The sequence below is a fragment of the Mandrillus leucophaeus genome, unplaced genomic scaffold, assembly GCF_000951045.1.
Source record: "Mandrillus leucophaeus isolate KB7577 unplaced genomic scaffold, Mleu.le_1.0 Scaffold765, whole genome shotgun sequence".
In the NCBI taxonomy this organism is placed as follows: domain Eukaryota; kingdom Metazoa; phylum Chordata; class Mammalia; order Primates; family Cercopithecidae; genus Mandrillus; species Mandrillus leucophaeus.
In genome coordinates, this window is record NW_012108308.1 from 172718 (window position 1) to 190665 (window position 17948).

Genomic DNA, 17948 nt, shown 5'->3' on the forward strand with positions numbered 1-17948 from the left:
TAGTAGTCACTCTGGAAATAACTGGCAGTTTAGTAGAGGCACCTTGGGCATCTTACACAGGGTGGTGGCATGGGAACACTCTTTTCCAAAGTAGAAAAGAGTTGAAAAGTTCTCAACCCTCCCTGTCAAAGTCAAGGTTTGGGTCCTTCCGGTGATTGGGAAGCAGAAGTTATTTCTCCGCAGCTGTCGAAGCTCTGTGAGGAGAGGAGGCCCTTAGAAGGTCTAGAAGGTCTAGCCATTGTCTTCTTATTCTTCCACACCATGACCAGCCAGAAGCCAGAGCCATTGCTCTCCATGACCTTATGTCATTCTTCACGAACTGTAGGCAAGTCAGCCCCATGAGAATTTCTGTTAAAGCAAAACCTTAAGTAAATGGTGATGGGGAAACTGCAGTCATTGATCCATTGACTGTGGGTATGTGTGTGGGGTGTGTTGGGAGATGTCTAAAACAATCCCCCGAGGGAAAGATTCCTTTCCATATTTTCTAAATATTTTATAATAAACATATATTCATTTTTTAAAATTAAAAAAAATTATAGAAAGCCTCTTTTTTGTCACTGCTGTCCCAATATTTGAGTACACTTGGTGACCACTTTTCCTTTGCTCTCTCTGTTTAGTCCCTATAGTATTTGAAGTCTTGTTAAGTGGAACAGGAGGGACAGATGGTGCCTGAAAACTTATTCCTATTGAGACTCCTGAGCTTCAGGGCATCTGCATTCACATACAGCACACTGGCAATGATACTGTTTTTTAAAATCCATTAATTTGATAAATACTTCTCTTTTTTTTTGAGACGAAGTCTTGCTCTTGTTGCCCAGGCTGGAGTACAGTGGCGTGATCTCAGCTCACTCCAACCTCTGCCTCCCGGGTTCAAGCGATTCTCCTGCCTCAGTATCCTAAGTAACTGGGATTACAGGCACCTGCCACCATGCCCAGGTAATTTTTCTATTTTCAGTAGAAACGGGGTTTTGCCATGTTGACCAGGCTGGTCTTGAACTCCTGACCTCAGGTGATCCGCCCAACTCGGCCTCCCAAAATGTTGGGATTACGGGCATGAGCCACTGGGCCCACGACTCACGCCTGTAATCCCATTAACTCGATAAATATTTCTGGAGTACCTACTATATGCCAAGCACCCTTCTAGGTGTGTGTTTGCTAAATCTAGCAATCCTATGTTCCCACTAAAAGAGAATGTGAGGCTAGTGGAAATGAGGGCTTAGGAGACACAACAGCCATAGGCATGGTTCCAGTGACTACAAAAGTGACTGAATATCAGCTACAGTAAATCCGACCCTGAATGTAACAGTGACATGAGTATAATAGTGAAAGTGACTAATTGGGCACAAGGGTATGAGGACAACTGTGTACCCTGAAGGGGCCTGTTAAATACTGGCTTGACTGTGTGGCAGAGAAAGTGGCTGCATGACAATGACAGTGAAAACAACAGAAAGGGCAACAGCTGGGCAAACAGAGTGCTATTTTGAACAGAACCGTTTGAAGTTTATGGTCATTGACAGTAGCTGCATGTCAGACAGTGACAGTAAATATGATCGACCGGGAGACAGCAACTATGCAAGTGACAGTTCTGCCCAGTAGATTGAATTTGTGATGTAAAACGGTGATGGGGTGAGTCAGTCTGCCAGAGACAGCTCTCGGAACGACTGAATATTGACATTGCGAATGGAACAGCTATAACCACAGAGGAAGCTAGACATTGCACTAAGACGGCTGGATTTGGGTGCGTAACTGGCAGGGATAGAAAAAGTGGCTGCATGTCAGTGACAGGGTGACTGTGTTCAGTGGGCCAGCGCGGAGGTGACTCAGTATGATACTGCTGGATCTGATTTAAATGTTTGTGTAAGGAAGGTGGCAAGGGGACGCTTCAACGAGGAACGCATAGTGTGTGAGAAGGAAAATGAGCAAAAGAAAAGCTAGGGCTAAATCCCCTAAGCCCCTAAATCCCAAAATTGGGAGGTGCGAGAGGCAGGATCAAGATGCCTCCAGGACACCTTCAGCCCACCGCACCCCACCGGCGCCAAGCCTCTCCCACAAAGAGTGGGACACTGGGGACGCGGCTCAGGTTGCCTCTCCATCTCGCCCGTGAATGTGTTGTTTTGGAAAAACGAAGCCTTTCGTGTTCACTTCCTTGCCATCCTTTGAAACAAAATCCTAACCCTAGAGCTGCCCAAGCGAGAGACTGCGGAGCTCCATTACAACTTTCCCTAGGGCCGGGCATGGTGGCTCACGCCTGTAATCCCAGCACTTTGGGAGGCCGAGGCAGTCGGATCATCTGAGCTCAGGAGTTCGAGACCAGCCTGGCCAACATGGTGACATCCGATCTCTACTAAAATAGCAGAGAAAAAAAATTAGCCGGGCGTGGTGGCGCGCGCCTGTAATCCCAGCTACTGGGGAGGCTAAGGCAGGAGAATCGCTTGAACCTGGGAGGCGGAGGATGCAGTGAGGCGAGATAGCGCCACTACACTCGCCTGGGAAACAAGAACGAAACTCCCGTCTCAAAAAAAAGAAGAAAAAAACTTTCCTTAGGAAGTGTGGGGAGGGAAAGAGGGCGTGGCCAAGATTAGAGGTCAGAGAAGAGCCTAGCAACCGGCCGGCCCCGCGGTCCTAGCATTGGTGGAGAGCGAACGCGTGACGCATACCCCGCCCCCAGCACGTGACCGCGGCGCGCGGGGCAGGTCGGGCTGCCCCCTCCCCTCTGATACCCATTGCGCGCTGGCCTCAAGATGGCCGCCTTCTGGCGTCTCCGGCGCTGTTGAATGGCGAAAGCTTTATTGTTCCCTTCGGGCAGGAGTGTTCGTGTCCTCTATGGCGCTGTCAATAAAGAACGGCAGTTTGAATCGGTGCTGAACAGGTAACCATAGAAACGGGGCTGGGACTCCGCGTGGAGACCCTTTTTGCAGCGGAGGCCCGGTTGCGCCCTAAGTGAGGGGTGTACACAGACCCTTCCGCGTGGCGAACCCGCGGGACTCTGCCGAGTCACAGCCGCCTCACCTACACCCCGGACGTGCCCCCGCCAGGGGCGGCCTGCATCCCTAGCGCAGGGTCTGCTGTAGAATGCAGAGGAGAGAGACCGCGAGGACCCACTCAGGGCGCCACGCCGGGCCTGACACCGCCTGGGGCCTGTTGTCGCCCAGCACCTCCCTCTCGGCACGTCCGGAGGCCTCTTGTCGCTGTCTCACTCCCCCTCCCTTCAGGTCCCTTCGCCGGGCGTCAGCAGACTACGGCCTTGGGCCTAATCCATCCCCCTCTTCTCTCTTCCCCTCTCGGTCTTTGTTTACATTTTCAAATGGTTGGGGGGAAGAATATTTCATGTAATTTGAGAAAGTTCTATGAAATCAAGTCCATAAATGAAGTTTTATTGGAACACGGCCATGTTCATCGTTGATGTATTGTCTATGGCTGCTTTCCTGCCAAGAGGGCAGAGTTGAGTAGTTGCGCAGCCGTTGCTTGGCTTTAATCGGCTGGCTCACAAAGCCAAAACTCTTTCTGGTCCCTTACAGCAAACGTCTGCTGACGCCTGCCCTAAACACAAGTAGATTGGATCAGTGTTGTCATCCAGCTATTCCTCTCGTCCCTTCTCCTGGAGGGGGAAACAAGTTAAAACTTCGAGATGCACCGAGAGCGCTTTAGTTGACAAACACTCTGGCTTCCCTTCTGATCTTACTATTCAGAGTTTCTCCTGCTTTGAATAGCAGTGATACCATGCAGCTAGTGCTACAATGAACCAGGTGCTTTATTTATATTCATACAAGTGTTGTTGTACTTTATGACCACGCTTTATAAGTAAGTATGGTATTTCTATTTTACAAAAGAGGAAGAAGTTGGTTCTGAGTGGTTAAGATATTTATAGGTGTACTAGGTTATAGGGCTGCGAAACTGAGCCCGTCCCTGGGAGCCCCCTGCCTGATGGCGTTGGTCAAACTGTTTGGATTTTATTCTTTCATGTCTTTTCTACCTGGAATTGTTGGCTCTTCTTCCCTGGAATTGTACCCAGATCTTTGTATGGTTAATGGAGATTTAATTACAATCTCAAAGTGCAATTTTTTTTTTTACTTAGCTAAAGCATCAAACTTCTGCCCCTCCTTTCTAATATAAACACTTTTCTTCTATGTCAGTAGTCCCCAAACTTGGCTATTCATCAGCGATTTAACAAACAGTTTCAGAACACCGCATGCATGTACGCATGCATTCATTAATCAGTTAGTGTTTGTTGAAGACTTACTGTGTACCAGAGACGTTTCAAATTCCTGGAAATACAGTGGTGAACAAGACAAACACGATTTCTGCGCTTCCATGGAATTTAAATTCTGTATGGGGCTTGGACAAGTGGTATATAAGTAGACAAATATAATTTCGAATACAGCTGTAATAGCATCATCATAGTAAAATTAGTAGTTGCTATTTATTGAGTGATTATTTTGTGCCAGGTACTGTGCTAAGTGCTTTATTTATATGGACTATCATTTAATCCTCACACCAATACTATGACATAAGTAGTATTAGTATTACCATTTTACACATAGAGGAAACAAACTCACGGAGAAGAGATGTTCGAGGTTACATAGCTAATGCATTCAGCTGGGAGCTGAAGCTAATCTGATCACACTCGCCACCCTGTATTGTTTCATCTGTTTTTTGTCTTTCCTACTAGTTTAGGAGGTCCTTAAGGGCGGGGACCACACCTTACCTGTTGTATCCTCAGCTGCTAGCCAGTACCTATAACCTGGTGTTTGCAGGTAAATACTAAGTAAACAACTCCAAGTCATTCATTGAACAAGTTTTTCTTTTCTTTTCTTTTCTTTTCTTTTATTTGTTTTTTTGAGATGGAGTCTCACTCTGTTGCCCAGGCTGGAGTGCAGTGGCGCAATCTCGGCTCACTGCAACCTCTGCCTCCCAGGTTCAAGTGATTCTCCTGCCTCAACATCCTGAATAGCTGGGACTACAGGCATATGCCACCATGCCCAGCTAATTTTTTTGTATTTTTAGTAGAGATGGGGTTTCACCATGTTGGTCAGGCTGGTCTTGAACTCTTGACCTCAAATGATCTGCCCGCCTTGGCCTCCCAAAGTGCTGGGATTATAGGCGTGAGCCACCGCGCCCAACCTCAAACAAATATTTTAGTGTCTCCGTGTACCAAGCACCACTGTCTAGGTCCTATGATTACCAGAGTGAGCAAGATGGACCTGGGGCTCTGTTCTGGAAGCTAAAGCCTAGTATCAAGACAGTAAAGAAATAACAAAGTTATTCCAAATTGTGGCAACGCTCTAAAGGAAATAAAACAGCGCCGAGAGAGAGACACTAACCTGGGAGACTCACTTTTTATCTGGGTGGTCAGGGAAAACCTGTCTTAAGAAAGGTAGTTTAAGCTGAAACTTGTTGAGTGACAAGGAACTAGGCTAGCAATAAGGGGAAAGGGAGAGACGAAGCTGGGAGGAAGAACTTTTCAGCAGGTTAGGAGACTAAGGTGGGTAACAACTTGAGATGTTGGAGAACTCAAAGGGAGTCACTGTGCTGTGGTTCACTCCTGTGCTCAGTCCCTGGCCCTGAACCAGCTACTGCTGAGAGAACTGCATGCCCAAGGGCAAGTTACAGATTAGTTATCTCATCTGGAAAATGTGAATGATGGTGCCTCCTCAAAGGGTTGTGCAGATTAAATAAGAGAAACTGTATTCATAGCTATGGTATTTTCTTTTTATTGTTGTTACACATATTGCTGAATAACCAAATTTAGCTCCAAATGGAAACTTTATCAAGTGCTAACTAATAACAAAAGTCCAGAAATACATCACAGACAAAATTAAGAATGGGGGATCCAATTAAAAATAGAAGCCCACTACTTTTTATCTCCGGAAAGAGGGGAGCAGATCTTGTTTTTCTTAGTGTTTCTGCTTGGAGAAGAACTTCTCCAAATGGCATCTAATTTTTTTAAAGCCAAATTGTACAGCTGTCTATGCAGAACACTTTTCAGCATTTTAGTGTTTTAAGTTGGAAACTACTTGTGTTCCTCCATCAAAGGTGTATTTATTCTCTTAAGGCATTCTAAACAAATGTTAGACTTCTTTTAGTTGGTGGCAATTTAAAAATTTGTTTGCAAATGATTTCAAGTTTCCTCCAAAAGTTTTCAAAATAATGTCACGTACCCTAAAACAGTATGGAATGCTTTGAAGCAAATGGCAGACTTTTTGAGTAAGTAAAAAATAGGATAATGTTTGGGTTCATAAACGTAAGAAATTAGAAGCAATAATAAATCAAGGGAACTGTGTAAGAAGAACAGCATGGCAAGTGTCACTCCCCGGTAACCATATTGCACATGTCATCAGAAGACACAATCCAACCCTGCAAATGTAGCAAAGAACTGGACAGAGAGTGGCATGTTAGTGCAGTGTTAAACAACATGCCTGAATTAAATTGCTGTTTTAGGTTTGGGTGGGACCTTTGCATCTGAAGTATTACAGTTTTGCTCTGTGATTTGCATCTGTTGGATTCCAATAAAGAGCAGGTGCTAACACTAGCTTTGAAGGATAATATGAAACTGCAAGAAGAGCCAGGGCATACCAATTTGTTTTTCAATCTATTTTATTTCAGTTCAAAGCATCATTGCAGACAGGCAGTCTAGGAAAACGAGCCACACTTTGGCAATACTCACCTGCTTTTGGAGATTGAGGAAGACTGAGTGTAACCCAAGTGTGGCTTGTTTTCTTGGACTATCTGTCCGCAATGATGCTTTGAACTGAAATAAAATAGATTGAAAAACAAATTGGTATGCCCTGTTGCCTCATACTGAGTATTTACGTTACCCTTCTCGAGTACTGGCTGAACCAGCACCCTGGGGGAAGGCAGTGACCCCTCAGCCTCTTTCAACTCTTCAGCAGAGTGAGCTCTTTGATTTTCACAAGGAAATTAAATTGGGATATGTGGTTTTCTGGATCTCCAATAGTCTGCCTTCCAAAGCCATCATCTGGATAATGTGGAGAAAACAAGCTACTAACTGCATAGAGGAAATAATTAAATACTAAGGGCGTTGAAATTCAGAGATGAGATTGTCACTTTCTGTAAGTCTTGCGGAGAGTGCAGTATTTCATTTGCAGAGAGCATACAGTTTTGAGACTTTGGCAGCCCTCAAGAGAGAGAAGGATAAGGAAAGAAAGCCAGCTTTCCTTACATTTCCCTAATGTTGTTATTTAACTCCAAATCCTCAAAATTATGATGCCACGTATTTCATTTCCTCACATAAATGTATTATACTGATCCATGTAAGTCAGAGATTGTTAATTTCAGGGTAAATGGTTGAATTTCAAGAGACCCATGAATCCTTTGAAGTTGCCTGCAAATTTGTGTGAATGTCATCTTTTTCTGAGGAGAGAGCCAGTTACTTTAATCTGATCTCAGAAAGGCCCTTGACCCTTTAAAAGGTGCAGAGCCGTTTAAATCACATGTTAACACCATCTAACTGAAGGCATGATGAGAATCTCCCCTGAAACCAGGTGCTGTTTCAGTGCTGTGTAACCTTAACCTTAGAGTTTAAGTCTTATCAATCTTTGTTTTCTGTCTAAAGTGGTCAAGCATAGTTGAATGTTTGTGTAATACAGGTATCTACCCAATGAACTGCTTCATAAATACCTTAGAGATGGTTGTTAATTTACATGAGACCGGTGAGATGTGGACCTGTTGTCTAGGCAACCTCATTAGCAGATATCATAACATTTCTACTGATAGAGGAAAGGAAGAGGTAGTGGAATTCCACTACTTTGTTTATAGGCATCGGCTTGTTACAGATGGAGTCAGTTCCTCAGACTCAGGAAAATTGGGTTAAAAGGGAAAGAAGGCTGGGCACAGTGGCTCACACCTGTAATCCCAGCACTTTGGGAGGCTGAGGCAGGAGGATCATTTATGTGAGCCCAGGAGTTGAGGCTGCAGTGAGCTATGAACAGACCACTGCATTCCAGTTGAGACCCCCCTTTTTTTTTTTTTTTTTTTTTAAAGGAAAGAAGAAGAGAGGAGGGGATAGACTTGAAGAAGCAGAGGAGTAAAGAAAGATAGGCTGTTTCCCTGCATTTGTCCAGAAGAGTCCCCTCCCTTTATATCTGTGAAAAGAAAGAGCTTCTATATTGAGACAAAACCTATCTGAGAACTTAAATAATACTCGGACCTTTGAAAAAGTCAATTCATAAATGTAATTTCTGGTTGTATTAGTACCCAAAGGGAAACAAAAACAAGGAAATATCTTTACCTTAGGTTATTCTGTAAAACTGGTACCTCAATAGAAAACTCTTATAGGCCAGAGTTTGGCTCATAGAGTGTTTAAAAAGTAGTTACTTCCATTTAAACATTAGAGATTGTCTGTCTAACTGACCCCTGGAGGCATTTGCATGAGTGACCTCTGCTGCAGGCACTAGCGTGGTTCTGGAACAGGACCAAACAGTAGAGGATGCTTTATGAAAGAAAGGGACCAGGAAGGATGAGGAAATTAGAAACAAAGGATTATAACTGTAAATAATAGCTTTTGAGGCTCCAAATATTGATATCTGTTGGTTAATATTCGTTAGCTAGTGTTAGCTATAGTGGGGTTATTTTTAGTGTTAAAACAAAGGTGAACAATAGGTGATTCTATTTCTTCTTTTGAGAAAATACTGTAAGAGGTAATCTAACGTGCTAATTTCATCCTATTTCTCAGCTTTCTAGGACTGGGGCCTGACCACTGAGTCTTCCTGAGTTTTCCTTCTTGACTCCTTTTGCTCCTTGTCCCCATTAGCTCCAGAAGATGGTTTCCAGGGCATTGGCAGCAGTGAGTTTGCCATCTTTCTTCCACCTAGTACTTCTCCCTGGTTCTTAAGCTCAGTGGATGGCACCACAGAGTTGCCAAAGGCAGAAACCTGGGAATGGTGCCGTGATCTTCTCTTTCAGCACATATTTAGTTAGGCTACAAGACTGTTGATTTCTTCTATCCTTTCTCTTCCTTTGGTTAAAGCTGCTGTAATCTCTTGTCCTGGATTATGAAACAGCCTTCTAGTTGGTCAGCGGCTTTCAGCTTCGCTCCTCTCCAGTCTATTTGGTACACTGTTACCAGTGGTCTTTATAAAGCACAGATCAGAATATGTGATTCCCTTGCTTTAAAACTCTTGGATGGCCTGCCTGCCCTTAGGATGGTCCAGCAAGTGCTACCCTCCAACTCTGGCTGTGCCTGTATCTCAAGCCTCATCTCTGAGCAGCCCGTCCTCCCACAACTCACCTTGTATTGAGCACAAGTTGAAATCTCTCAGCGGCCACAGGACTTTATCCTTTCTGGGGCCAGTGGGTCACATTCCAAGGCTTCAAGGCTGCTGCTTCTCCCTGGATTTCCCCAGTGGTGGCATCAACCAGGCCAGTAGCAGTGCCATTATCTACACTGACCTTTATATTACTGAATGCTGTTTGGGTTTTCTGTTACTCCTTTTGTCCTTAGAATATATGCTATTTGAGATGTGCAGTCAGATACTGTCTTAAAGTCACTTGATGTAATTATCTTCTGTGTAGTTGTATCACCAACTTCATAAACAGGCTCTTTTTCTTGAATACTTTTTAAAAAATTAATTTATTTTGAGACTGGGTTAGGAAACTGGCTAATTTTTATATTTTTTGGTAGAGATGGGGTTTCATCATGTTGCCCAGGCTGGTCTTGAACTCCTGGCCTTAAGCAATCCACCTGCCTCGGCCCCCCAAAGTGCTGGGATTACAAGTGTGAGCCACTGCGCCAGGCCGTCATTTGTTTTAAACTTTAAGGATTGCTATTAAAAATTAAGTTCCTTTTTACCAAGAAGTTTTTATTTCATACCTAAGCCCTTCTTCTCTGTTTCTCCTGTCTTGCTAACAAAGTAGGCTGTTAAAGTTTTGGGGTTTTGCCAATCTGTCAGGTAAGAAATAATATTTCAGTGTAGCTTAAATTTGTTTTTTCTTTTTAGGAGATAAAGGATATATCATGTCTGTGATACAAATTGCAAATATATTTTTCCAGTTGTCATATGCTTGACTTTGTATATATTGTTTTATTGCTATCCAAGTTTTACATCTTTATATAGTCGTATTTACCAGTCTTACCATGTATTGCTTTGGATTTGCAGTCATAGTTAGGAAATTTGCCCCACTCTCAATTTATGGAGAATCCAGTTGTATTTTCTTCTGGTACATGTAGAGCTTATGGTTTCACTTTTCGAAAAACATTTAAGACTCTATTTTCTTCTAGTGCATGTATGGCTTATGGTTCCACTTTTTAAAAAACATTTAAGAGTCTGATCCATTTGAAATTTATCTTAGTATTTGGTTTGAGGAAGGATCTGATTTTATCTTTATCTCAATGGCCAGTGAGTTGTCTCAACAGTACTTATTAAAAACTTTTTTCTTCACTGATTTGAGATGCTGTCTTTATTGAGTACTAAACCTTTGTCTGCATTTAGATTTCTTACTGGATTTTCTGTTTTGTTCCATTGGTTTGATTGCCAATTCATATGCTGTTACAAAATCATCTTAATGTTAAAGGCTTTATCATTTAACATCTGGAAGGGCCAATTTTTTTCATATTGCTCTTTTTCAGGGTTTTCCTGGTTGTTTTTGCTTGTTTATTCTGGCATATGAACTTAATAATCAATTTGGTTTCAAGAGGAGATGACTTGATGGTATTTTTATTAGGATTGTGTTACATTTTATAAATTAGCTTAGGGATAACTAACATCTTTACAATATTGACTCTTCAATCCAAGATCATGGTCTGTCTTTTCATTTGCTCAAAGCTACTTTGGTGAGTTTTCAGGAGTGTTACATGTTTTTCCTTACAAAAAATCTGTATGCTTCTTTCAGTTTATTAGACCTTAACATTAAAAAATAATAATTCTGTTTAGAATCCCTCCAGAAGATCCCAGAGAAGTTTTACACACTCACATATTCTAAACATTTTGCATGTGACTTCAGATGGTTCCTAGATACCTCCCCGCTTAAAGCTCATCCTATTATATTTTCCCTAAATCCCTTTCTTTTGTCCGCCTTCATCTCTTTCTCACTCTCACCTCTTGGCACTGTGTCCTGCCTACAGTTCAGTCAGAACATATTTGCTGAATGGACGAATAAAGTAGTGAGGGGAGAATGAAGGTAGGTGAAAGAGTGAGAGCCTGTCAGACTCTATTTGGAAAGGTCGTCCTTGTTGTATTTCTAAGTCTGCAGTCATTGATTCACTGGGTCATAGTACTTGATTCTCCTCTTTCCTCCATTCCAAAAAATTTTTAAAAGTTCTTGTGAACTTTTAAATTTTCATAATATTAAAATATAGTAACTCATATCTTAACATTATATAACATTTCACATCATGTTGATAATAGTTACCATTTATTGAACACATTCAAAATGCCTGGCAGTGTACTAGGTATTTTACAGTATTGTTTCATGTAACCCTCACAACAACTAAGCAATAGGTATTATTACTGCCTTTTCTAAAAATTATTAAGAAAATTTGCAAATATAAAAGTGAGAGTAGCATTATGAGCTCCCATATACATGTTAACTTCATTTTACACTTGAGAAAACAGGTTTTGAAAGGTTAAGTAACTCAAGTTTACAAAGCTAAAGTCAGATTCAGACCCCAACTCTTTATAGCTCCTTATTAAAAATTGGTTTTCAAATTTTAGGCTCTAACTGACCAGGGAAGAGCAGAAGCAAAGGAGAGAGTCAAGAGCCACTCTTTAAACTAGTTTAGTATTGTAGAAGACTAATAGTAGTCTTCCCATCTACAAATTCACACTCAGATACTTCCCTCTCTACTGACTGCAGACAGTAAGCCCTCCCATCTTTCCCCCTTTACTGCTTCTCATGTGCTCTGCTCACTCTGTCTTCTATTTCTCTAGTTGTATTACTACACTCTGATATTGGCTGGTTTTTCAAAGGCTTGCCATTGTTTTGAATACTTACCTCCTAGTATGATATCATGAACATAGTGGGAACCAATACATTTAAATTAAATAACAGTGAAACTTGCTCTTATTCATTTCACCCATAAGTTTGGCGTGGTACTGTTACTTTTGAATGTTGCTCTGAAGGCCTGGCAGTCATTAAATTTGACCACCCTAGACACAAACTGCTCATTCAGTTGGTACTCTGCTGTCACCTCTCCTCAGTTGTAGTCAGGTTAAAACCAGAGGGAGACTTGCTAAGGTCAAAGTCCAAGACAGCAGAATAATTAGCCCCTAGAGTTCTGGGGTTTTTTTTTTTCCCCCTGGGCAGTAAAATGTTGAGGATGAAATTTTCATATATTCCTTTGAACATTTTTGAGCAAATACTATGGAATCCCATAGGCTCTTTCCCAACATTAACAGCAATGGAGAAGTTATCCTCTTTTGCATTTTTTTGTTAGCTCCTTAAGTTAACCCTCTTGTCATACTCCCTGGCGATGGAGGGAAATAGAGAGATGAAAATACTTCCCACTTCTTCAAAGACAAAAGAAAAAGCTTATAACACTAGGAGGAGACGAGAAAGGAGTTGATCTGTGAAATGTACACAGAGGGGTACTGAAGGCTGAGTGATCTGAGTAGTGGGATAGGACAGTGTTGCTGGAAGTTGGGGGTCTGTAGTCTCTTCAGTGCTCTGGTACTTAACTACAAAAGTGTGAGAAAAGAAGGATTTAAGATGAAAGTGGTCTGTTCTTCCTAGCTGTGCCATAAGCTCCTTGAGAGCAGGGATTATGCTGAATTTCTTCTCTGTGTAGTGCCAAGCTTCAGTTAAGGGCATTTGGCTGAGCTCAGTGACAATCTGCTGGATTGACAAGCACATTTTGTTCACTGATAGGGCTAGGACACAGCCCCGGGGCCACACTGGGGCCACATGGACTCCCACATCCTTCGCTGCCCTGTTACCAAGGTGCACGGCCTTGAACAGAGAAATGAGACTCTTCCTGTTACCTGTGGCTTAGATATGTATTCTAATTGGAATGCAAAGAAGACGACATTTTGGAAAAGGGAAGAAGAATGAGTTTGGGAGGTTAACAATAATAGCTAACTTGAACAAGTAGGAAGTGGCAGGGAGGGTTGAGGAATGTGTGTGCAGTGTCTCACATACACAGAATAAGTAGGCTCTACATCCCCATTATCTGTTCTTATTTAAAAACCACTACATTTACAGGGTATCCTTGTAATGCCTCTGAACAGAGAAGTTATCAAAAAAGTAGGAGAAAGAGTCTAAGGTTAAGAACTTCACCACTTTTTACATGTTAAAGTTTGGGCAATATCACTCAGTGGTCAAAGTTTCGGCTCTAGAGTCGGACAGCGTGAGTTCACTGACTGACTCTACCACTCATGGGCTTTGTGATTTGGAGCAGGTCATTTAATCTCTCTAGGCCTCCACTTCCTTAGTCGAAAGTGGGGTTAATAATAGTAACTCTCTCACTGGCTTTGCAAAAATTATTTAAGGCCGCCAATGTAAAGTGCTTGACACAATACCTGAGATATAATAAATGCTTGATAAATGTTAGCTATTATTGTTAACCTCCCAAACTCATTCTTCTTCCCTTTTCCAAAATGTCGTCTTCTTTGCGTTCCACTTAGAATATATATCTAAGCCATGGGAAACAGGAAGAGTCTCATTTCTGTCATTAATGAACTGGAGGATCTTAAAACACTTTACATTTCAAGGCTGTGGTTTCCTCATCTATGAAATGTGGGAATTGGGCCAGGTGATTTCAAAGTCCTTTGCATCTTCTAATTTTTAATGAGTTTAAGGTTTTGTATGAAATCTCTGATTATAGCCCAGCACTCTTGTTATGAGAAGTCGGACTCTCCCCACTTTCTGTCTTTCCTAGCTGAGTTGCATTCCAGACCAGCTGTATGAAATGAGCAATGTAATTGTCTGTAAATTCTTTTCTTTTTAAAAAATTATGTGACATTTGACATATATAGAAGATACATATGTAACTTGAAAGTGATGAAGCAGAATGACAAAAAGCAAATACTTGGATAGGTGTATTTTTATGCTTCCTTTTCCAAAGGTAATAACACCTAACATTTAGTAACTGTTAACAACGTTACAGGAACTGTCCTTTATGTGTATTGACTCGTTTACATATAGTAGCTTATTCATACAACTACCTCGTGAAATAAGCACTAATATTATTCCCATTTTACATAAGAGAAAACTGAGGCCAAGAGAGTTAAGCAACTTGACTAAAATTCAGCTGGTAAGAGGGGCAGAGCTGGGATTCATGCCCCTGGCTATCTCTAGAGCCTGCACTCCAAACCTTTACTGTGGAGCACATAGCCGCTGGCATCACAGTGCCTGGTGTGTTATTCTTTAGTTGCCAGGGCCACTTAATTTTTGCATTAGACGGGTATCTGTGAGCTCTGGAATTTGGTACTGTATTAATGTGTGGCCCAGATTTATTCCCTGATGAAGAAAAGTGTATTATAATCAAGTTGACGAAAACGTAGTTATCATCCATGTTTTCAGGGCAGAGCAAAATGCCTATCAGTGCCAGTGACAAAACCAAGGATCTTTTTGATACCTAAAGAGGTTGGATTTGAAAGCATTGGAGTGGTAATTGCTTGTTGAGACTCTTGACTGCAGGATGGAAAAGTTGGCCTTAAATATAATGCAGTCACAATCTCTAGTCACTCATTAGATGCATGTGTCACTCAGGAGATTTTGCAGTTTGGTCTGTAAAGAGTTATCTTGGATGAACTACTGGATCAGAGCAGCATGGCCTGGAAAGACACTTAAATCTCTCAAAGCCTCCTTCTGTTATAACAGCCTTGAAAATCGCTTGTTTCTATGAATTAGTCAGAAGATAAGAGGACATAAGCAGTTTGTTATGTTGAACATTTTGATGTTTTGCCTCCTTGTGTTTTGTAGAACACCTCAAAAGAAGTTTCATTAGAAATTGAGAGAATCTAGAAAAATAAATTAATTGAAAAGAATGGTTATTATAGGCACATCAGGAATCAGATGCTACCTACCGGTTTTGAGATTTGGAAAACAACCTTTCCAGTGGTCCTTAATCTTCTCCATGTTTATCGCCTTGAGAATCTGTGAGATGGTAGTGGTGGGGCAATGATCATGATCATGGCAGCTAGCAGCTAATTATTGAGTACTTACTATGTCCCTTTCCTATAGTGCCAGTGCTTTAGGTGTAACTCATTTAATCTTCCAGCAGCCCAATGAGAAAGGTACTATTACTATCCCCATTTTGTAGATGAGGAAACTGAGCTCCTAATAGGTTAGGTAATTTGCCCAGGATTACACACTTTGTAATTGAACATTGAAGATTCACACCCAGGTAGTCTGGCTCCAGCTCCGGCCTTTAACCACTAAGCTACATTGCTCATGAAAGTCGGGGCCCTTACCCGCAGAAAGTGTGTAGTTGGACAACATCACGTGTGCAGTAACTTGAAGAGCTTCTGGACCCTTTTTCCCCTATCCAGTCCATTGATTTGGGTTCAAACTCCACCCTAGACTTACGTAAATTCCTTTCAGGCAGAGATTATGTCTTATATCTGTGTTTGGTACATAGTAGGAGCTAAATAAATGTTTAATGAATGAATAGTATGTTGGAAATGACACTAGCTTTAAAGCCAGCCCCACCTGTCTGGGTTTTTATTCTTAAATTTCCTGTTATAAAATTTATACAGGTTTACTATAGAAAATTTTGTAACATAGATGAAGACGAAAATAAGTCTCCCATAATGACAGTACCTAGGATAACCACTTTTAGCATTTTTCTCTATTTTCTATATTTTCAAATGCAAATGTGTATATGCATGCACACATATTTTTAAACCAAATTGGAATTATACATGTATTCAGTTGCATGCTGGTTGTTTTCTTTTTAGTATATTGAGAGCATTTTCCTGTGTCATTAAAAACCTTCAAGTGCCTTTTTTTCTCCCCCCAAAAAAATTTATATGTAATTTACATACCATACAATTTACCATTTTAAAGTGTACAATTCAAATGTCTGTGTAACTGTCATGGGATCTTTAGGGTGTTGATTTTCTTCCTGGAAACCTCTGTTGGCCGTTGGCACCTTCGCCTAACCTCTTGTCCTGCATCCAGGTATGCAGACAAGTGAAGGATGAAGAAAACAAAGAGGAGCTTTATTTAGTGTTAGAACAGCTCAGAGGAGACCTGCGATGGGTAATTCCCCTCTGTAGGCAGGCAGGTCGTCTGTTGAATGTTCAACTCTCAGTAGAGAGGAGGCCCTGGAGAGAGTAACTCCTCTCTGCGGGCTGGTCATTTGGTGGTCTCTGCAGGCCTCTGAAGTTCTCAGCAGAGAGGGTAGCTCCTCTCTGCAGCTGGTCATCCCATGTCTGCTCAGCTCTGGCTGAGTCTGGGGCTTTTATGGGCCTCAGAGGGGAGGAAGTGTGATATGTGCCAGTTGGCCCATGGGTGGCCATGGGCAGACCTGGGAAAAGCACCAGTTCCCACTCTGGTCAGTGGGACTGGCAACCAGGTCCCCAGCCTTCCGGTCCCTCCCTGGCCTGAAGAAGGGACATTACTGGGACCTACCCTCTTCTACCTGGGACTCTATCTGCCTACTGCTGTTCCTGGTGCTCGGGCTCTACCTAACTTTGCTCCCAGATTGAGATTGGAGTGGGTGCTGATAGCAGGGAGAAACCAAACAGTGGGGAGAGGTGCTTCTGAGCCTGTGAGGGTGGGGCCTTCCCAGACCCCCAGGAATGCGGGGATGCCTGAGTCTGCAGCCATGGTTTGGGGGGTTGCAGCTGCCCCATGTGGGGCGGGGCTCCTGCCTGCTCCTGGTCCCCCGAGAGCACAAGGAGGCTCAGATCTGCAGCCATAACTTGGATGGCACTCTTGCCTGCTCCGTGGAGCATTAGCCCTAGCCAGGCCCTCTTTGCTTCAGCTGGGATGATGGCAGGCCGACTGGATTGGCTGCCACCATCATAACCATCACCACTTTCCAATTCCAGGATGTTTTTTATCATTCTGAAACCCCCTCTGTACCTGTTAGTAGTCAATCCCTATTTACTCTTCCCCAAAGGGTCTGGTAACCACTAATCCATTTTCTGTCTCTGTGGATTTGCTTATTCTGGACATTTCATATGAATGGAATCATATACAGCAATATGTGGCCTTTTATGTCTGGCTAAACTGGCTTTTACTTAGCATAACGTTTTCATGATTCATCCATGTTGTAGCATGTATCAGTACCTCCTTTTTATGGATGAATAATGTTCCATTGTTTACATATACAATATTTTGTCCATTCATAAATTGATGGACATTTAGGTTGTTTGCATTTTTTGGCCGTTAGGCTTAATGCTCCAATGAACGTTAATGTACAAGTTTTTGAGTGGATCCATGTTTTGATTTCTCCCAGATGTATACTAGGAGTGGAACTGCTGGGTCATATGGTGTCTCTGCTTAGCTCTTTGAGAAACTGCCAGATTGTTTTCCACAGGGTCGGTACCATCTTACGTTCCCACCAGCAATTCCGTGAGGGTTCCAGTTTCTCCATATCCTCAGCAACACTTGTATTTTCTGTTTTCTGTTTTATTTTATTATACCCATCCTAGTGTTGTTACCTGAAGTGGTATCTCACTACAGCTTTGATCTGCATTTACTAATGACAGATGATGAACATCTGTTCATGTACTTATTGGCCATTTTGCCTGTCTTTGGAGAGATGTCTATTCAAATCCTTTGCCCATATTAAAATTGGCTTATTTGTCCTTTTATTGTTGAGTTGTAAGAGTTCTGGATACTAGATTCTGATATGCCATATGTATTCTGAATACTAGACCTTTATCAGATATGTGATTTGAAAGTACTTGTTCCCATTCTGTGCATTGTCTCTTTACTTTCATGATCATGTCCTTTGATAAACAGACATTAAAAAATGTGATGAAATTCAATTTATTTATTTATTGGGAGGATTACATGTTCTTTTAGTGTCATATAGAGAG

At 42.0% G+C, this 17948-nt stretch overlaps 1 protein-coding gene across 2 annotated transcripts in view; it reads left to right on the plus strand.

The window, feature by feature from the left end:
• The first annotated feature begins 2715 nt into the window (after window positions 1–2715).
• Window positions 2716–17948, plus strand: part of ZBTB40 (zinc finger and BTB domain containing 40) — a 90081-nt gene continuing 74848 nt past the window's right edge. The window contains exons 1-2 of one of the 2 annotated variants that reach the window (XM_011966571.1): window positions 2716–2869; window positions 3519–3801. The gene's annotated coding sequence lies outside the window, so the exon portion shown is untranslated. The remainder of the gene's footprint in view (window positions 2870–3518; window positions 3802–17948) is intronic. The other variant, XM_011966569.1, reaches the window with a different exon arrangement.